Below are 20,593 nucleotides of genomic sequence, written 5' to 3'. Positions count from 1 at the left end.
TGGACTAAGTTAAACTGGTGTCTGGTCAGGCTACTCACAAAATACCAGAGACTGGGTGACTTACAAACAGACACCTACAAACAGCAAACATTTATTTCTTACAGTTCCAAAGGCTGGGTGTCCACATTCAGGGTGCCAGCATGGTCAGGTGAGGGCCCTCTTCTGGACTGCATACTTCTGGTTGTGTCCTCACAAGGAAGAAAGGGAAAGGGAGTTCTGTAGGGGGTCTCTTTGGAAAGAACATTAATCCCATTCATGAGTTAACCTCCCAAAGTCTCACCTCCTAATATCGTTATATTGGGCATTAAGATTTCAACATATGAAGTTTGGGGGGACACAAAGAAATTCAGACAATAGTACTGGGTATGGAGAGGGTAGAGCATGCTAGGATATAGAGAAAAATACAGTGCATGGTCCAGAGGAATTGAAACATTATTGGAACTGTGTTACTTCGTGACTAGGAAAGGTAGGGGGTGATGGTCAGAGAAGGGGATTGTTGAGACTTAGATAATGGAGAGGATTCTGTTACCGGATTGCCAAGGCCTGGGCAATGACCTTGGCAGTGGATGACTAAGTTGGGGGAGAACAAGAAAGGCCAGTGAGGTGGTGAAGTGGTAAAGCACTGCTAGGTCTTAAAACATCATTCATGTGGAAAATGAAAATAAAATAAATTGCAGTAAGACTGTGTCAGAGGGAATGCCGGAGAGCTAGGAACTAGAATCTTAAAGACGGAGAAAGAATGACCTAGAAGTTGTAGCTGATGGTGTTAAAGAGCGGGTAGAAAGTGATAGTCTGCTGAGAAGAGATCAACAGATCAAAAGATGTTTTGTTTTTGTTTTTGTTTTAGGGAAGAGGGAGGAGACTTGCTATATTGAGGCGCAATAGGATAAAAGAGTACTCCCTGCCCAGCGTGGAGGGCCGGGGAGCTAGAAAGCAGCCACCAGTTGAGAGGACTGCAGAGGAAGCAGACTGGGGAGCTGGTTTCAGTAGAGCAAGTGGTGAAGGAAACGTTGGGACTTTGATGAAGACTGAACATGGGTGAAAGGTCAGTGCAGGTGAAAAATTTCAGGAGTTGGAGAGGGCTTGGAGATGAGTTCAGAACAGGGAGGCTGAGAGCCATATGGGACATGAGAGCTTGAGGAATGACTTGGGTGTCTTGGCTGGACTTTTGTGGCACCTGATGCATTCATGCAAAGAGGGCATCACTGCCAGTCAGGGTTGTGCATTTGTGAGCATGGTCTTACCTGGAGCTTTGAGATTTTTAACAACTGAGTGTTTTTCTTATGCTCTTTCCTCTTTCGAATCTACCTGTCATAGCCTTCTACTCTTGGCCAGTTCCTGTTATCTTCAGCTGCAGGAAGTCTACTGGCCTCTTCAGTGCTCCTGTGAAGTGAAGTGAAGTGAAGTGAAGTCGCTCAGTCATGTCCGACTCTTTGCGACCCTGTGGACTGTAGCCTACCAGGCTCCTCCGTCCATGGGATTCTCCAGGCAAGAGTACTGGAGTGGGTTGCCATTTCCTTCTCCAGGGATCTTCCCAACCCAGGGATCGAACCCAGGTCTCCTGCATTGGAGGCAGACGCTTTAACCTCTGAGCTGCCAGGGAAGCCCCCTTGTAAATAACTCTATTAAAATTCCTACTACTTTAATTGCTATTTTTTATTTATATGTCTCCACAAACAGACTGCATTTTTCCTGGGGTCAGGACCAGTCGTGTTTGTCTTTATGTCTTCTCTACCTAGCACACTGTGTAGAACATGGTATGTGGAAAAAAAATACCTGTTTGTTGACCTGCGCTCTGTATCTGAGGCCAGAGGCAGGCTCAGAGAGGCAAAGGAAGACGGATGGAGGGAGCGTGAGGCGCACAGGTGATGACGAAAGAGATGAAAATAAATGAGGAGCTGTGGGCCGATGATGAATCACTTTAATATCATCACTAAGCCAGGAGACAAGGCTATCTGTTTAGAAGCTAATAGGGGGCATGGGCGAAAAGGAGAAATTCTGAAGTAGCCACTGTGGAGAGTTGGCTTGGGGGTTAGAGAAAATAACAGGAGGACTAGATGTGCATATGTGGCATTTTATGTTCTGAAAGAGGAGCAGAGAGATCTTTGTCTACAGATGGGGGTAGGAGTTATAGTAAGACTCATGAGATATAGTATGATCAGGGAATCATGGAATCAAATTAAAGACTGTTAGAGCTGTTGAAAAATAGAGGTGCTTCTAATTTGATTGCCTAGCTCAGGCAATTAAGGCCCTGAAGGGATGGTCCAGAGTCACATAGCTATTTGGTGGTTGACCAGGGACTGATGATGGTGGTATGTCAGAATCTGGTTGTGAGCAATAGAAATGGGCTCTGACTTGCTTAAGGAAAAAGAAATATCCTGGAAATGTTAGAGTCAAAGTCAAAGCTGAAGAACCAGGCCCAGAAATTTGGGGACCAGGTTGCTCTGAAGATTCAAATTGGAGGAATAAATACAGTCCTTTCAGGGTCCTGTGGGACAAATGACCCATTATTTTCCCATCTTTGTTTGCCTCCACTCAAGATTCAAATTCTTAGGAGATAAGAGCAGATTAAGCAAGTTTAAAAGGAAAACTTATTCCTTTAAAACTGTGTGGTCTTACCTAGACTACATACATACAGTGTAAAAGAGGCAATTTTCCCCCAGAATGGTGTTGTTACCAGAAAGTGAACGGATGAAGAGACAGGAAAATGACAGATATACTATCCATTACAGTGATGGTCATGTAATATACCATAGTAGCTAAGATGAAGGACTCTGGAGTCAGACTCCTTATTCTTCCTTAAGCATTTGAGCAAAGTACCTCAAAACCTTCCATGCCTCAGTTTTTCCACCTGTAACATGGCTATCATAGAATCTTACCCCATAGGGTTGCTGAGATGATTAAATGAGAAAATATGTGAATAGGGAACCTACCAACTGAATGCTATCTAAGGGTCAGCTGTTATAGTCATTTATAAATGAATGCATGTCCTACCCACCTTACCATGCAGTTGCCATAGTATGCAAATTGTAGAGGCTGCTTCTTTTGCTACTGCTCTTTCCAGCTGCCTATACCATGCAGCTTTTTATCAATCATCTGCTTCCTTCCCCTAGTCTCTGACTCCACCGTGAGCAAGCTGGCTGGTGCAGACTAAAGCTCAGTCTTTGACTAATGATAATATTTTCTTCCTTCCTTCTTCCTCCCCTTCCTCTCTTCTTTCCTCCTTCCTTCCTTTCTCTCTCACCCTCCCTCTCCTCTTCCTAATCCTCCTCCTTCTTCCTTCCTTCCTTCTCCCTTCCAGTTGTTAACCTAATAGCAAAGGATATTACTTATGCAACTGTCATTTATAGGTGTAATGAGAACATATATATATATATTTAGAGTTTGACGTTCTAGGTTTGAGTCCCAGCTCTGACATGTGTTTATTCATTAACCTGGGGAGTTTAGTTAACATTTCTGAGATACTGTTTCTTCATCTGTAAAATGGGAATAATAATGTCCTCCTCACAAACTTGTTGTGAGGTTTAAATGGGGTAATGTACAAGAGAGGCATGTAACCTATAAATCAATTTACAAATAATACATGTCCCACTCCCACACAGTCAGGCTGTAAACTATCCTTCCATAATGAGTTTACTTCCACAGAAAAAGCCAGTTCTGATCAGGCATGGTAGACTGCAGACAGTTGGTGCATACCAACTACATATATCCCAGGACGCTGGTATTTTTGATGGACTCTTTAGAAGATGGACATGAGTTTGAGTGAACTCCGGGAGTTGGTGATGGACAGGGAGGCCTGGCGTGCTGTGATTCATGGGGTCGCAAAGACTCGGACATGACTGAGCTACTGAACTGAACTGATAGAAGAGATGAGAAGAAAGGTCTTCGTGGTCAGAATGTGCTCACCACTATGGCCTTTAAGCCTAGTTAATGAACAGCAGTTTGAAATCACCCACTGGCTAGATAAATGAACAGTACACAGGACCCTGACTGTTTTCCTTGTTGTGGGAAATTAGAAAAGAATTACATTAGAATGTCATTGTGATATTTCGCAAGAACATCTGCATAATATGTTTGAATCAAGTTTATGGGTAATTAGGTTTATGATAAAATTCTGTATCAGGATGGAATGTAGGTTTTTTTAAATGAAGTATAGTTGATTTACCATATTAGTTTCAGGTATACAGCATAGTGATTCAGTATTTTTATAGATTATACTCCGTTAAAAGTTACTACAAGATAATGACTATGATTCTCTATGCTATACAATATAGATTCTTTACCATCTGAACCACCAGGGAAGCGCATACAATATACTCTAGTTCCTTATCTGTTTTATATATAGTAGATTTGTATCTCTTAATCTCATACACTTGATCTCATATCCCTTAATCTCATACCCTTGATTTGATTTTCTCATTCCTGCCTTCCTTTGGTAATCACTATATCTGAGATTCTTTTTGTTTTGGACATACATTCTTTTGTAATAGTTTTTTAGATTCCACATATAAATGATGTAATACGGTATTTGTTTTTGCTCTATCTGACTTATTTCACTAAACATAGTATTTTCTGTGTCCATCCATGTTGCAGCAAATGGTGGGATTTCATTCTTTTTTACGGCTGAGTAATATTTAATTATATATATGTGTGTGTGTGTATTTGTTGCTGTTGTTTAGTTGCTAAGTCATGTCTGACTCTTTGTGACCCTCATGGACTGTAGCCCACCAGGCTCCTCTGTCCATGAGATTTCCCAGGCAAAAACACTGGGGTGGATTGCCATCCTTCTCCAAGGGATTTTCCTGACCCAGGGACTGAATCTGCATCTACTACTTTGGAAGGTGGATTATTTATCGCTGAACCACCAGGGAAGCCCATGTATATATACACACCACATCTTATTAATCCAGTCATCTGTTGATGGGTACTTGGGTTGCTTCCATATCTTGGCCATTGTAAGCAGTGCTTCTATGAACATTGAGGTACATGTATCTTTTCCAGTTATACCCAGGAGAGGGATTGCTGAATCATAGGGTAATTCTATTTTTAGTTTTTTAAGGAAACTCACATGGAGGGCTTGTTAAACCACAGATTGCTGGCCATCCTCAGAGTTTCTGGCTCAGTAGGTATGGGTTAGGGCTGAAAATCTGCATTTCTCAGAAGTCCTCAGGTATTGCTGCTTCTCCTGGCCTGGGGATCACATTTTGTCTAGTGCAGTTGCTGGCAAATGGTTAAGTGAACAGTAAATGCTTTGGCTGCGTGAATTCATGAGTGAAGGTGAGAAAGATTATTTTTATATGATACGAGGAGACTGGGGATAAAAAAAAGGAGATTGCTTATCTGCCCCTTCTGCTTTCCTAGAGAGATGAGAATTAAATGAGAACATTTACTGAAATCACTTTGAAAACTGCTCCACCTTTGGCTTCTCTTATCAGTGCCTATTTATTCCACAGTCCTGAGGTTGTTGGGAAGTGAGTTCACTTAGTGGAGGAGCAGAGGAGACAAACCTTGAGTTTCTCTATTTGCTATCTGGGGGCAAATATAGTAAAAACTCTGCACTTCCTTTTTCAAGGAGAGCTTCAAAACTGGTTTTCTGTTATCTTTCACTGGCATAGGTCTTTAAGTTCAGTCTAGCCTTTTAAAGAGGAAAACTGACTTCTCATATTTTTCTACTCTAACAAAATCAATCATAAATTAATAAAACCATAAACCAAGGAAATAGTAGTTGTTTGTACAAACTTTAACCTATTAGCTTAAAGGCAAATTGAATTAAAAAATTGCATTCAAGCAATCATGTGTTCTGTAAAGGTTTCCATGAAAGCTTCTGATTAATTTCATGGAGCAAATATAAATATAACTTTCAAACAAGTTATTAAATATATATCAATCGCTGTAACTGTAACATTGTTGTATTAGCAATTCATTTGCAACACATACTCTTTTAAAAATAAAATGATTCCTGTGTTTATACTGAGCCATCTGATCTCTCATATATGTTTTCCAAATCACTTGAAAATTAGGGTGATTTAAAGCCTTTTGAGGAAAGTGAAAGAGGAGAGTGAAAAGGTTGGCTTGACGCTCAACATTCAGAAAACAAAGATCATGGCATCTGGTCCCATCACGTCATGGGACATAGATGGGGAAACAGTGGAAACAGTGTCAGACTTTATTTTTTTGGACTCCAAAATCAGTGCAGATGCTGATTGCAGCCATGAAATTAAAAGACAGTTACTCCTTGGAAGGAAAGTTATGACCAACCTAGATAGTATATTAAAAAGCAGAGACATTACTTTGCCAACCAAGGTCCGTCTAGTCAAGGCTATGATTTTTCCCGTGGTCATGTATGGATGTGAGAGTTGGACTGTGAAGAAAGCTGAGCACCAAAGAATTTATGCTTTTGAACTGTGGTGTTGGAGAAGACTCTTGAGAGTCCCTTATACTGCAAGGAGATCCAACCAGTCCATTCTAAAGGAGATCAATCCTGGGTGTTCATTGGAAGGACTGATGCTAAAACTGAAACTCCAATACTTTGGCCACCTCATGCAACGAGTTGACTCACTGGAAAAGACTCTGATGCTGGGAGGGATTGGGGGCGGGAGGAGAAGGGGACGACAGAGAATGAGATGGCTGGATGGCATCACCGACTCGATGGACATGAGTTTGATTGAACTCTGGGGGTTGGTGATGGACAGGGAGGCCTGGCATGCTGTGATTCATGGGGTCGCAAAGAGTCGGACACGACTAAGCAACTGAACTGAACTGAAAGTGGATTAGCAGCAAAGGAAGGAGCATGGTAATCAGTAGGAAATCTACTAATTGAATTGTGGAGGAAGAAACCATTGTAGTCATGGGTTAATTCTTAACAGTGAATTGGTGGTTAGGCTTTTGATAGATAAAGGGAAGAAATTAATGAAAAGAAAAAGGGATCCATGATTCAAGAGAAAGAATATTTTGATATCCTGATTAATGCTAGGAAGGGTGAACTCAGAATCTCAAATGGAAGGAAGAGTCTTAGGATGAAGAAGGCGCTCCACTTTGGAGTCATGAGGACGTGAAGGTGACAGTTTTACCTTATAAAAGTTTAGAGACCTCATCTTAACCTCATTTGATGGTGGAGGAAACTGAAGTCCAGAGAGGTGCAGTGACCTGTCCCAGGTCATCTCATATAAGGTCAGTCCCAGGTCTGATCCAGGTTATAGTTGTCCTGTTTCACCACTCATCTTTCTTTATAAGTCAGGCTAAAAGTTTATCAATTTTCTTTATCTTTTCAAAGAACCAAGTCTTAGTTTTATTAATCTTTTCTATTGTTTTTTAGTCTCTATTTCATTTATTTTTTTGGATTTTTATGATTTATTCCCTTCCAGTAACTTTGGGTTTTTATTTATTCTTTTTTTTTTTTCTAGTTCTTTTAGGTATAAGTTTAGGTTATTTGAAGTTGTTTCTTGTTTCCTGAAGTAAGCTTATATTTCTATAAAGCTCCCTTTTAGAACTGCTCTTGCTGTTTTCTGTAGATTTGGATCACTGTGTTTCTCAGATGTGTGTTTGATCCTCTTATCTCTCTCTTTCCCTCCTGGATTCCCTACAATGCAAATGTCGGAACGCTTAATGTTACTGCAGAGATCTCTTAAATTGCTTCATTTAAAAAAAAACTTTTTCTTTCTGCTGCTCTGATTGGATGATATCTATTATTCTGCCTTTTAGATCACTGTTGCGTTCTGTATCAGTCTGCTATTCATTCCTTCCAGTGTGTTTCATATTTCTGATATTGAATTATTCACTTTTGACTAGGTCTTTTAAAAAATTATTTTCTAGTTCCTCGTTAAAATTGTTCCGTGGTTAGATCAGTTCTTTCCACCTAACTCAGATAACATTTTTTCATTACCAATGTTTTGAATTCTTTATCTGGTAAATTGTTTATTTCTGTTTTGTTATTTATTTTCTCAGTGGTTTTCTCTCACTCTTTCAATTTATAGTAGTCCCTCTGCCTTTACATTTTGCTTTACCTTCTATGCCTCTATGAATTTAGGTGAAATAGTTACCTGTTATGGTCTTGAAGAGGTGTCCTTATGTGGCAGTGTAACCCCACTGCATGTAACCAGTGTTTTTGGTGGAAGACATGGATTTGATGTGGACACAAGTCATGTCTTTCCTCAGGGTGTATTTTCTGGAGGTTGGTGGGTTTATGATTCTATTATATGTATATATAAGAGAAGGGAACGACAGAGGATGAGATGGTTGGATGGCCTCACCAACTCTACGGACATGAGTTTGAGTAAGCTCCAGGAGTTGGTGATGAACAGGGAAGTCTGGTGTACTACAGTCCATGGGGTCACAGAGTCAGATACGACTTAGTGACTGAACTGAACTGAACTGATATGTGTATATGGTACTGATGTTTTCTGGTACATAGGGCACTGCTTAGCAGTGATATTAACTTTATATCTTCAAAAAATACTCAACCGTGGGTCCATGAACATATACTGTGATTCAGTGGTACATTTCAGAAGGTTCATATTAAAGATAAGAAAGTTGAAATACTCATGTCTTGGCCTGGGTGTACTTCACTGAGCACACGTGCGTTAGAGCACTTGTCTTCTGTGCCTGCCTTTAACCACTAATACTTGAGAATGTTGCATTCTGCTTTTATATCTGGCATTTGATATATGTGTGAGCACTTGGGCTTGTGCCATTGTGTGGTCTGTAAAAAGGAAAATGAAATATAAATACATTGACTTTGACCTTGAGATAATCAATTAAGCCCAAACAGGTTTACAAAAGAAGCTTTTAGTTTCTTAAAGATATTAAGATTGCTTAAAGCACTAGAACAGCAGAGGCTCAGACCAATTACATCTCATTTTATGAGCCCAGGCAAGGTTATGTATTTGATTCTTGTTGTTTGTCCTCTCAGAGTCCCTCTTTTCTCATAAATTAAGACCAATCAGTCATAGGAACATGAAATTACATTTATTTTCTCAAATGACTAATGGTTTGGCTTTTGGTCTTTTAGTTCAAGTTCTGATGAAATAGAATAGTAGCTATGTATAATTAGCAAATGGACCCTGTCAGGTCTGGTCACGTGCATATTCACAGAGGCTGAACCTGAGCACCAGCCAGCACTTTACCTTTTAAAGGAACTAATAATAAGCATGGCCATGACTGGGGAGACTTGAACCCTGTCCCTGACTTCCTAAGATTCACCCCTAAACCAGCAGCATAAGAATCTCTGATTCAGAGTCACTGCTGTGGGACTTTGCTAGCCTATGCTTTGTGAGATACACTTTTTCCAAAGGAGGAAAAATGTCTATTGACACTCTTGTCTGATGTCTTCAAATGTATATCCTTCTTTTCGATACCCCCTTATTCTAATGTCCACGTTTGGGTAATGGCTTTCCTAATATAATTGTGTAGGTTGATTCCAAACCTGGAATATTCCAGATATACCTTTTGAGCACAGGGTGGCAAAACAGGAAATAACATAGTAAGATAAAAAGAGAAGTAGGGTGGAGGACAGTTTAAGGTTAACATTACAAAACAATCATCTATAATAAACCCATACTTAATTGTTGTTGAGTATTTAAGGCAACAGAATTGCAATTTTTTGTGTGCAACACAGTAATAACAGCTTTCTAAATTGTCACAGTCTGGGAACCTCCAATTCCAGCTCTTCTGTTCTCTCTCAGCAGGAGACTTTCTTTAGGATGAGAACAGAAAGCCCTTGGCTCCCCGGGTTGAAAACTGACTAAAAAGAGCTGGCCAGTGACATGTGATAGGAAAAGAGATTTAAAACATTCCTTCTGGTACTTTATAACCCAGTACCTACACTAACAACTTCTTAGAATCTAAATACTCTCTTTTCACTTGTTTGTGAGGGATAGGTCAAGCTAATTCATCATATTTACTGAACACCTTCTAGACATAAAACAATTTTAGGGAGAGGGAGATGGCACAAGGAAGCACTCTAGAAATTATCAATACTGTTGAGCAAAACCAATATCTGAGCAATGGACAGCCAGTGAAGGTTTTCTAATAACAGAACCCATGATTAGATCTGCATTTCAAAAACGTCATCCTGGAATAGAGGTGAACTAAGAAGCATGAAGATTATGTCAGATGTAAGAATTAAGATGACCTGGATTAACTAAACAGCAGAAGGAATGGGTGGTGGAACAGCCTGATGAGACACTTTGGAGATAGACTCAATAGATGTGGTGATTCGTTCAAAGTGACTACAAAAGAAAGGAGGAGTCAACTGAGCTTCCTAGCCATGGAGCCATACTCCAAGATGATAAGCATGGGAGGTAGTCAGTTTAAGAGGGGGAATTTTGATTTTGATGTGACAATGGGACATCCAGTCAATGCCCAATAGACAGATGAAAATAAGTATCAAGAGCACAGAAAAAAGTTGAGTAGAATCGAGGTCAGGCTTCCCAAGTCACTCAGTGAGTCAAGAAACTACCAGCAATGCAGAAGACACAGGAGACACAAGTTCAATCCCTGGGTTGGGAGGATTCCTCTGGAGAAGGGCATGGCAAACCTCTCTAGTATTCTTGCCTGGAGAATCCCATGGTCATAGGAACCTGGCAGGTTATAATCCATAGGGTTGCAAAGAGTCAGACATGACTGAAGTAGTTGAGCATGCACAGAGTAGAGGTCATGAAATCAATGAAATAATCAATGTTCAAAACCTTGTTACCAGAAAGTCTTTCCAAAATGGTGACCCTGCTTATACTTTTATTTCCTTTGTCACTAGCTTGTTGTTTCTACAGAGATTCTGAAAAAGAAAACAGAGAAATGAATAAGCCAAAATAATCAACAGCAGAGATCGGAAGTGTGATTATTACCCATGCAGGATGTCAATGGAACTGATTCAGCCACTATAGCCTTGGGCTGGTGAGGACACTGCAAAATACACATTACATTGGAATCTGCTCTACATTAAAGCCACATCTGTGGAATGTGCCTTAGAAAAAATACTGCAGCTCTGACCAGAGTCTCCATTATTCCAGGAGGCTAGGCCATTGGGAGTTCAATTGCTGAGAGCAACTTCCCTCCTTCTTGGGGCTGTATTGGCTTTCTTATGAATGCAAACAGGTGCTGAGATTCAATGCTTATGTGCTTGTGGGGCATTTGTGCATGTAAAGCATTTCTGCATTCATCAATTTTCTGGAGATGAGAATGGTGTAAATTTTAAACAGCCCACAAAACTGGACTGCAGTTGAAATAAAAAATCCTCCCCAAAGTACCAGTGACAAACAACTAAATTCTGTCTCCATCTTGGACTTGAAGTACTCTCAATATTTTTTGAAAAGAAAATAAAAAATTGCTGTGGGGTCTGTTAAGAGTTTTAGGTCTACAAACCTTTTACTGTAATTCATATGATGCGGGTTATCTGGAAGTAGACTTGACAAAAGCATCCTGTGATCCTGACCATACACAGTGCCCTGAAGCTTGCCATACAAAGATCCCTCATTGCTGCTGTTCCACTTGAGAAAGACTTTAAATGATTTATAGGTATATTAAAAAATGAATCCATTAAAATTGCAAACAGTTTGAAATTTAAGTTGCTGCCTTGAAGTTTCATTGATGCCAGATAGAATACCAGCTATAGTTCCTGAAGTGTTTCTCCAATAGTATCGAACAAGACACTTAGGAAGGGCCTCCCAAATGACACTGCTCTCCTTAATATAACAGCATCTCTATGTATTGTAGAAATTCAAGGGCACTTCTCATACTAAGGCTTTCCACTTTATCAGTTCAGTTCAGTTTAGTTGCTCAGTCATGTCTGACTCTGCAACCCCATGGACTGCAGCACGCCAGGCCTATCTGTCCATCACCAACTCCAAGAGTTTATCCAAACTCATGTCCATTGAGTCAGTGATGCCATCCAACCATCTCATCCTCTGTCATCTCCTTCTCTTCCTGCCTTCAATCTTTCCCAGCTCAGGGACTTTTCAAATGAGTCAGCTCTTCGCATATGGTGGCCAAAGTATTGGAGTTTCAGCTTCAACATCAGTCCTTCCAATGAACACCCAGGACTGATCTCCTTTAGGATGGACTGGTTGGATCTCCTTGCAGTCCAAGGGAATCTCAAGAGTTTTCTCCAACACCACAGTTCAAAAGCATCAATTCTTCTGTGCTCAGCTTTCTTTATAGTCCAACTCTTACATCCATACATGACTACTGGGAAAACCATAGCTTTGACTAGACAGATCTTTGTTGGCAAAGTAATGTCTCTGCTTTTTAATATGCTGTCTAGGTTGGTCATAACTTTCCTTCGAAGGAGTAAGTGTCCTTTAATTTCATGGCTGCAATCACCATCTGTAGTGATTTTGGAGACCCCCAAAATAAAGTCTACCACTGTTTCCACTGTTTTGCCATCTATTTCCCATGAAGTGATGGGACCAGATGCCGTGATCTTAGTTTTCTGAATGTTTAGCTGTAAGCCAGCTTTTTAAGCTCCTCTTTCACTTTAATCAAGAGGTTCTTTAGTTCTTCTTTGTTTTCTGCATAAGGGTGGTGTCATCTGCATATCTGAGGTTATTGATATTTCTCCCAGCAATCTTGATTCCAGCTTGTACTTCTTCCAGTCCAGCATTCCTCATGATGTACTCTGCATATGAGTTAAATAAGCAGGGTGACAGTATACAACCTTGACATACTCCTTTCCCTATCTGGAACCAGTCTGTTGTTCCATGTCCAGTTCTAACTGTTGCTTCCTGACCTGCATACAGGTTTCTCAAGAGGCAGGTCAGGTGGTCTGGTATTTCCATCTCTTTCAGAATTTCCCACAGTTTATTGTGATCCACACAGTCAAAGGCTTTGGCTTAGTCAATAAAATATAAATAGATGCTTTTCTGGAACTCTCTTGCTTTCCAGCGGATGTTGGCAATTTGATCTCTGGTTCCTCTGCCTTTTCTAAAACCAGCTTGAACATCTGGAAGTTCATGGTTTACGTACTTTTGAAGCCTGGCTTGGAGAATTTTGAGCATTACATTGCTACTCTATACAGGTTGCAAAGCCAGAGGAAACTGGAAATGGTACTGCTGATCAACTGACATGGAGAACATTTGGCGGATTACTGGAGTTGTCTCTTCTGGCTCTGGGTAAAGCTGACTTGGTTCTAGGGAACTGAGCCAGAGAAGCAAATTTCAGGGTTGTTTCTTCTGAGGGACCTAGTTAAGGTTGCCTCAACGGTAAGCTTTTTGAGACTGCAGACTGTAGGAAACTTATGTGACTACTATACCATGAAAGATGTGGGGCTATCTTAAAAGGTTAAGGAGGAAACAGGAGACCTGGATCAATCTTTATAGGATAGAGAATGTGCTATTTAGAAAGGACACTAGAAATCACCTTGTCCTAACCTTTTCATTAACCAGAGAGATGAAGTGACTTGCCGGACACCGTCTAGACAGTAGCAGACCTGAGACTAGAAATGAAAGTAACTCCTTTGTAAGCCAGGACAGTCCTGCTCTTGTAAACTTGGTTATAGCAAGGAGGTAGAAAGGAATGAGCATAGGATTAAAACTGGGACATTTGTAAAAGGTTCTAACTCTGTTATTTCTAAATTTGGTGTGAAGGTGGTGGGCCCTGTTTGACTTTCTTCCCCCATAGATTAGTCAAATGGGGACAAGGAGCTTATTTTGAAGGTGAATCTCTCTCAAATCACTCCTTATCATAGGCATTATAACAAAGTGTTACAAATAGCATTAAGTTGTGGTTGTCAAACTTCTTGCTGCCAAGAGCCAGGGTACAATTGCCCAAACAGCTTTCCAGAGCATGGCAGGGACAGGGTGACAGAATCTACCTGGAGTCTTCTGTTGGGTGCATGCTGCTGTCACTGGGAGAACAAAGCAATCAAATAATTGTTCTCATTCAGTCAGTCATGATACAATTTTTTTTGGTAATTAACTGTGGGAAATTCTCAAAAAGATTCAAGAAATAAAACCAAATGTTTTCCTCTTTCACACAGTTTATTTAGAATAGCTGGAGACACTGCATTTGTTGTAAAAATCAGAGTAATGTGCTGTATCCTCGGGGCGCTCCAGAATACCTTTGAACAGTATATCAATGATTTTGTACTTTTTGTGACTCCAAATGCTCTACTTTCACTCTCTCAAGCAGGATTTGTGTTAGGCTGCCCTTTGTTGCAGGTGCCAAATGCTTGTTTCCAAATGTTATCTTTCCCCCTCACCTTATCCAATCTGATCACTGCTATGCTTTCAATATAGGAAAGCCCAACATTTGGGCTGTGTCAAGTCCAAATGTCCAACATACTAACCTACTTGTGGAAACACAAGTTATTTCCAGAGAAATACAGAATCCTTTAAAAGTCTAGAGTTGTGCTGCTTGTTGCAGGACCCTTGTCCAGATTCGTGGTGCTTCAAACCATTTATGTGTGCTCAGTTTTGTCAGACTCTTTGCAACCCCATAGCACACCAGGCTCCTCTGTCCATGGGATACTCCAGGCAAGAATACTGGAGTGGGTTGCCATGCCCTCCTCCAGGAGACCTTCCTGACCCACGGATTGAACGCACATCTCCTGTGTCTTCTGCATTGGCAGGCAGATTCTTTACCACTGCACCACCTCGGAAGCCCTTCTGCTTACAGTGGGGGTGTTAATGATTGTTATATAGTCATGCTGTCCCATAGCAGGAGGGAGGCTTGTTGCTAGGATACAAGGACTTTGTCTTCAATTGTACCTGGACTTTTATGAATTCACATTATTGGAATCTAAGCAATTCTACCATGTTCTAGAAGTTATGTTTTCTTTCTGGCCAGATGTAACAAGCCATCAATAGCCATTATCTTTTAACTTTAAGTTTTTTGAGGTATTTTATGGTAATCTTTATTTAAGGTTTATTTAGAATTTATAGCAGCAAAGAAGAAAGGAAGCTAATAATCATTGTCTGTCATTTGCAAGTTCACAATTGGTAAATACAGAGCATGGTTCCTACCAGTTTCTTTAATTTGTCCTTGGCAGACATTGCTATTCATAGCACTTTTTTCACCGAACCTAAAGACGACCTTGCGATCCTTTTCAGTGTACACTCCAGGAAACCACTATCAGTTGGTCTGAATTGGGCATATGAAACCAGTTCGTTATTCCAGTGATAAGCATTTAGTATTTATTTCACTTTACAGCAAAGGTTCAAGCCATCCATATTCCATGCAGTTGTACAAACCGAAGCTGAGTTATTTATTTTGCCCAATCACATTCAACCAGTCTGCATCTAAATTTCTTAGACATAGCTTCCATGTTGTTTGTAATTCACTATGCAGCTTTTCATCTACAAAGTTTATATATTTGGATCAAAACACATTGTCAAATGTAGACAGCTCCTAGCTTTAAAGGAGGTTTTGTTCCAAAAGTTCAGATAAAGTAGTAATAATAATGATCAACATCTGCACAGCACTTAGAATCTATTTTCCTTGGGGCTCAGAAACAGACAATTGCAGAAGAAATCAAACACAACACAATCTCATTCCTTAGCTTGTCTGTTAATTAATTCCATAAACATTTACTGAGCACTTAGCACTATGACAGGCATTAGACAGTGGTAAACTATATAGACATGATCTGTACTTTCATAGAACTTACAGGCTATTAGGACAGACTGATGTTAGAAAAAAACCAAATAAATATATAGTTATAAACTGTGATACATTCCAAGGAGAACAGACTTCTGATAGAGTATAGTGAAGAGAAATTTCAAGGAAGGACTGGTGACTACCTCTCTGAGACAAAGGCAGTTAAGCTGATCACCAAAGGTCCAGTGGGGGTTAGCAAAAAGAAAAACTAGTGACAGGCATTTAGGAAGAGGAAACAGCATGTGGCAAAGAATTGACTTGGTCAAGCAGATCTTGTTTGTTTCTCTATGAATCTTGTCTTCACTTTGCTAGTCCTTGATTGGTGATAAAGTGCTAAATCTACTCATTTTCACAGATGCTGGCAAATATCAGCAAAGGTTATCATGCTTAGAAGGCACATATGACTTTGCAAAGCATTATACTCATAGCCTGTAGGGTTATTCTACAATGAATTCTCAGGAATATGATCAGGTTATCCAAACTGGGGAAGACATCTTGAGACAGACTGCAGTCCCCTCTTTGCCCCTTTGCAAATGACAGGGTACTCCACTCCAAATTTGCAGGAGCTGATCCTGGACAGGGGTTCAACAAAAACAGAGGGAAAAATAAGTAACCTTGACTGTCCAGAGCCTTAGCTCTCTGTCCATTCTACTTTGTGTACTGAATTGATCAAGCAAACAAACCCTCTCCAGCCCTCCAACTTAAAGACCAAATGGGCTGGATGGTTGCCAAGAATTAAGAGAAGAAAACTATACAGTCAACCAATGCCATTTTGGGGAGGCAGGTGTTAATTATAGACCTTCTTTTGAGCAAGTTATTAATTAAAAGAGGGCAAATATAAATATATGCTAGGCATTTGCAAAAACGTAGATGGCAACATAATTTTGAAGAAGCCTCATGCTATGAAACATGAAAATGAATGAAATCAGAGGGAGAAACTGGAATCATCTCATAGGCAATGAAGTAAGGTGATTAAATAAGAAGTAAATTAATAAATAATTTACTTAAGTAATTAAATAAAAGATACTTTTAAAAGTTGACAAAACTGGAGATACAGACACTAGGGTGACTTCAGAACTTAGAAAATAACTGAAGGATGCAGTGACATTTGTAGAATTTAAAATGGCAACAGAAGCAATGGAAAAAGCAAAATTGATATCCTAGAAAACTAAATCTTGAAACAATGCTTAGACTGTCTAATTAAGTTTATGCCCAGGAATATATTTGTCACCAGGAGGCTGCCAATTAAGGAATGGGGCTTCAGACAGTACTAGGTATCTGGAGCGGGGATAGCCCTCTCTAAACATGGAAACATCCAGAGCTTCATAGAGTCTGGCTCATAAAGTGAAGGATTGTCCAATCTCTGAGTATTAGCAAGCATTACATGATGAATGTTATATTGATAACCACGTAGTTAATGTGGGTTTTATTAAGTTAAAACTTTTACCTAGATGATCCATATGCAATTGTAAAATAAAAAATAATACAGAGAGACTTTGTATACCCAGTTTTCTCCATTGGTAGTAATTTGTACAATACAACCAAATATTGACTTTGCTACAATGTACTGATCTTACTCAGATTTGTCCTATTTTCCTGTGATAATGTGTATTTAAAAGCACTGGGACCAACACATATAAATGAGACTCACTTACTTGGACTGATTTCAGATCTAATTACCTTCACTAAGTTGATCATCAAACAATCCTGTCAATATACTGATTCTTGATTGTGAAAGTGCTTTGGAAAGCAGTGGCTTGAAGGAGGAACTTAACGTATATTAGCTCAATCTTGATCTGAAATTCCCCCTTGGGTAGGCATGATAAATGTGCTTGATAAACAGTTATCAGAAAACTGTACACTTTGTCCAAAACACTGTGAAATCAGTGTGTTCTATTCAAAATTCAAAGCATCACATAAGATGGAAAAAAGGGCAACATTTTTTTTTCTCAGAGAAGCAACAAGCTGTTTAATGCAGCCCAAAGCAGGGTGTAAACACTGAGCCAAGAATAATTGCCCTCACCTTTGAGTGACATTAAATTGTTGTAATCAAAGGGCAGAAGAACAGAGTGGTCAACTGTTTATTTACATTGTGTAAATATAGTTAAGTGGTAACTCAAAAAATGTGCAGGTTTCAGGAGACAAGCTCTTTACAATGTTCTACTGTGACCAGCCAAGAGGAGAGATGGAAATTTAATGTTTACAAATGGCCTTTATTCAGGGGCTCAGTATGACTTGTTCTGAACAGTGAAAGTAAGGGAACATTGAAAATAAATTTCCAACACAGGAAATCACAAATATGCTGGGGAACTCATGGACTCTGGATACAGGACTGTATTGTTAGCAATCAAGCCCTTGATTCATGCTCTTGTGAGTTGACTTGTTAGTTTCCAAGTGCATCTCTTTTTGTTTTGAGGTGCCACTCTTAAGTGTTGTACGTATTGATTATGAGCTCTTTCTTTGAAAGAATTAGTGAGTGAATGGATATGGCAACTTTGATCAAAGAAAACAGAAAGCAAGTTGAGATGCAGAATGTACAAGGAAAAGTAACTATAGACAGGACAGTATAAAATAATAAAAGAGAATTATGGACAAAAATCAATAGGAAAAGGATGGATTATTTATAAATCATGTGAGGAAACCTGGCTTACTATACAGAGAAAAATAAAACAGTCTCCACTAATACCATACTTTGAACTCCATATTTCTCTAATTGCATATAAAGATAAAACTGTGAGGATAATATAGATTACATTTTTATAACTTAGGGACGGGATAAGGACTTCTTAAACCCTCAGAAGATAATTTATAAAGCAACAAGCCCTAAGATTTATTATAGTAAAAAATTAAAGATTTCTGTTCTAAGAAGGAAACTATGGACAATGTTAACAAAGGACAGGTTTGGAGAACCAGTTTGGAAACATGAATAGGCTTTCTATTTAACCTGCTCTTTATACATTTGCAATGTATAAAACTGATGAGAAATGAATAATTAAACAGTTTTACAAATCAATAAGAAAATACAGCAACCTCAATGGAAAAATGGACAAATGTTGTAAATATGTAGCTCATAGAAGATGAATGACAAATGTCTTCAATGCTTACAAGAAGGTGTTCAAGCTTACTAGTGTTTCAGTTCAGTTCAGTTCAGTCGCTCAGTCGTGTCTGACTCTTTGCGACCCCATGAATCACAGCACGCCAGGCCTCCCTGTCCATCACCAACTCCTGGAGTTCACTCAAAGTCATGTCCATCGAGTCGATGATGCCATCCAGCCATATCATTCTCTGTCGTCCCCTTCTCCTCCTGCCCCCGATCCTTCCCAGCATCAGAGTCTTTTCCAGTGAGTCAACTCTTCACATGAGGTGGCCAAAGTATTGCAGTTTCAGCTTTAGCATCAGTCCTTCCAATGAACACCCAGGACTGATCTCCTTTAGAATGGACTGGTTGGATCTCCTTGTAGTCAAAGGGACTCTCAAGAGTCTTCTCCAGCACCACAGTTCAAAAGCATCAATTCTTCGGCGATCAGCCTTCTTCACAGTCCAACTCTCACATCCATACATGACCACGGGAAAAACCATAGCCTCGACTAGACGAACCTTGGTTAGCAAGGTAATGTTTTTATTTTAATATACTATCTAGGTTGGTCATAACTTTCCTTCCAGGGAGTAAGCGTCTTTTAATTTCACGGCTGCAATCAGCATCTGCAGTGATTTTGGAGCCCAAAAAAATAAAGTCTGACACTGTTTCCACTGTTTTTCCATCTATTTCCCATGAAGTGATGAGACCAGATGCCATGATCTTTGTTTTCTGAATGTTGAGCTTCAAGCCAACCTTTTCACTCTCCTCTTTCACTTTCATCAAGATGCTGTAAAGAGCAATATTGCATAGGAACCTGGAATGTTAGGTCCATGAATCAAGGCAAATTGGAAGTGGTCAAACAGGAGATGGCAAGAGTGAACATAGACATTCTAGGAATCAGTGAACTAAAATGGACTGGAATAGGTGAATTTAACTCAGATGACCATTATATTTACTACTGTGGGCAGGAATCCCTTAGAAGAAATGGAGTAGCCATCATGGTCAACAAAAGAGTCCAAAATGCAGTACTTGGATGCAGTCTTAAAAATGACAGGATGATTTCTGTTCGTTTCCAAGGCAAATCATTCAATATTACAGTAATCCAAGCCTATGCCCCAACCAGTAATGCTGAAGAAGCCTAAGTTGAATGGTTCTATGAAGACCTACAAGACCTTTTAGAACTAACACCCAAAAAAGATATCTTTTCATTATAGGGGACTGGAATGCAAAAGTAGGAAGTCAAGAAACACCTGGGGTAACAGGCAAATTTGGCCTTGGAGCACGGAATGAAGCAGGGCTAAGGCTAATAGAGTTTTGCCAAGAGAACACACTGGTCATAGGAAACACCCTCTTCCAACAACACAAGAGAAGACTCTACACACGGACATCACCAGATGGTCAACACCGAAATCAGATTGATTATATTCTTTGCAGCCAAAGATGGAGAAGCTGTATACAGTTAGCAAAAACAAGACCAGGAGCTGACTGTGGCTCAGATCATGAACTCCTTATTGCCAAATTCAGACTTAAATTGAAGAAAGTAGGGAAAACCACTAGACCATTCAGGTATGACCTAAATCAAATCCCTTATGATTATACTAGTGTTTCAGTTCAGTTCAGTTCAGTCGCTCAGTCGTGTCCGACTCTCCACGACCCCATAAATCACAGCACGCAAGGCCTCCCTGTCCATCACCAGCACCCGGAGTTCACTCAAACTCATGTCCTCAGAGTCGGTGATGCCATCCAGCCATATCATTCTCTGTCGTCCCCGTCTCCTCCCTCCCTCAACCTTTCCCAGCATCAGAGTCTTTTGCAGTGAGTCAACTTGTCACATGACGTGGCCAAAGTATTGCAGTTTCAGCTTTAGCATCAGTCCTTCCAATGAACACCCAGGATTGATCTCCCTTAGAATGGACTGGTTGGATC

This window comes from Moschus berezovskii, chromosome 3, assembly GCF_049115385.1.
Source record: "Moschus berezovskii isolate FMDL1 chromosome 3, NW_MosBer_1.0, whole genome shotgun sequence".
In the NCBI taxonomy this organism is placed as follows: Eukaryota; Metazoa; Chordata; class Mammalia; order Artiodactyla; family Moschidae; genus Moschus; species Moschus berezovskii.
Note: the sequence above shows the minus strand (reverse complement) of the source record.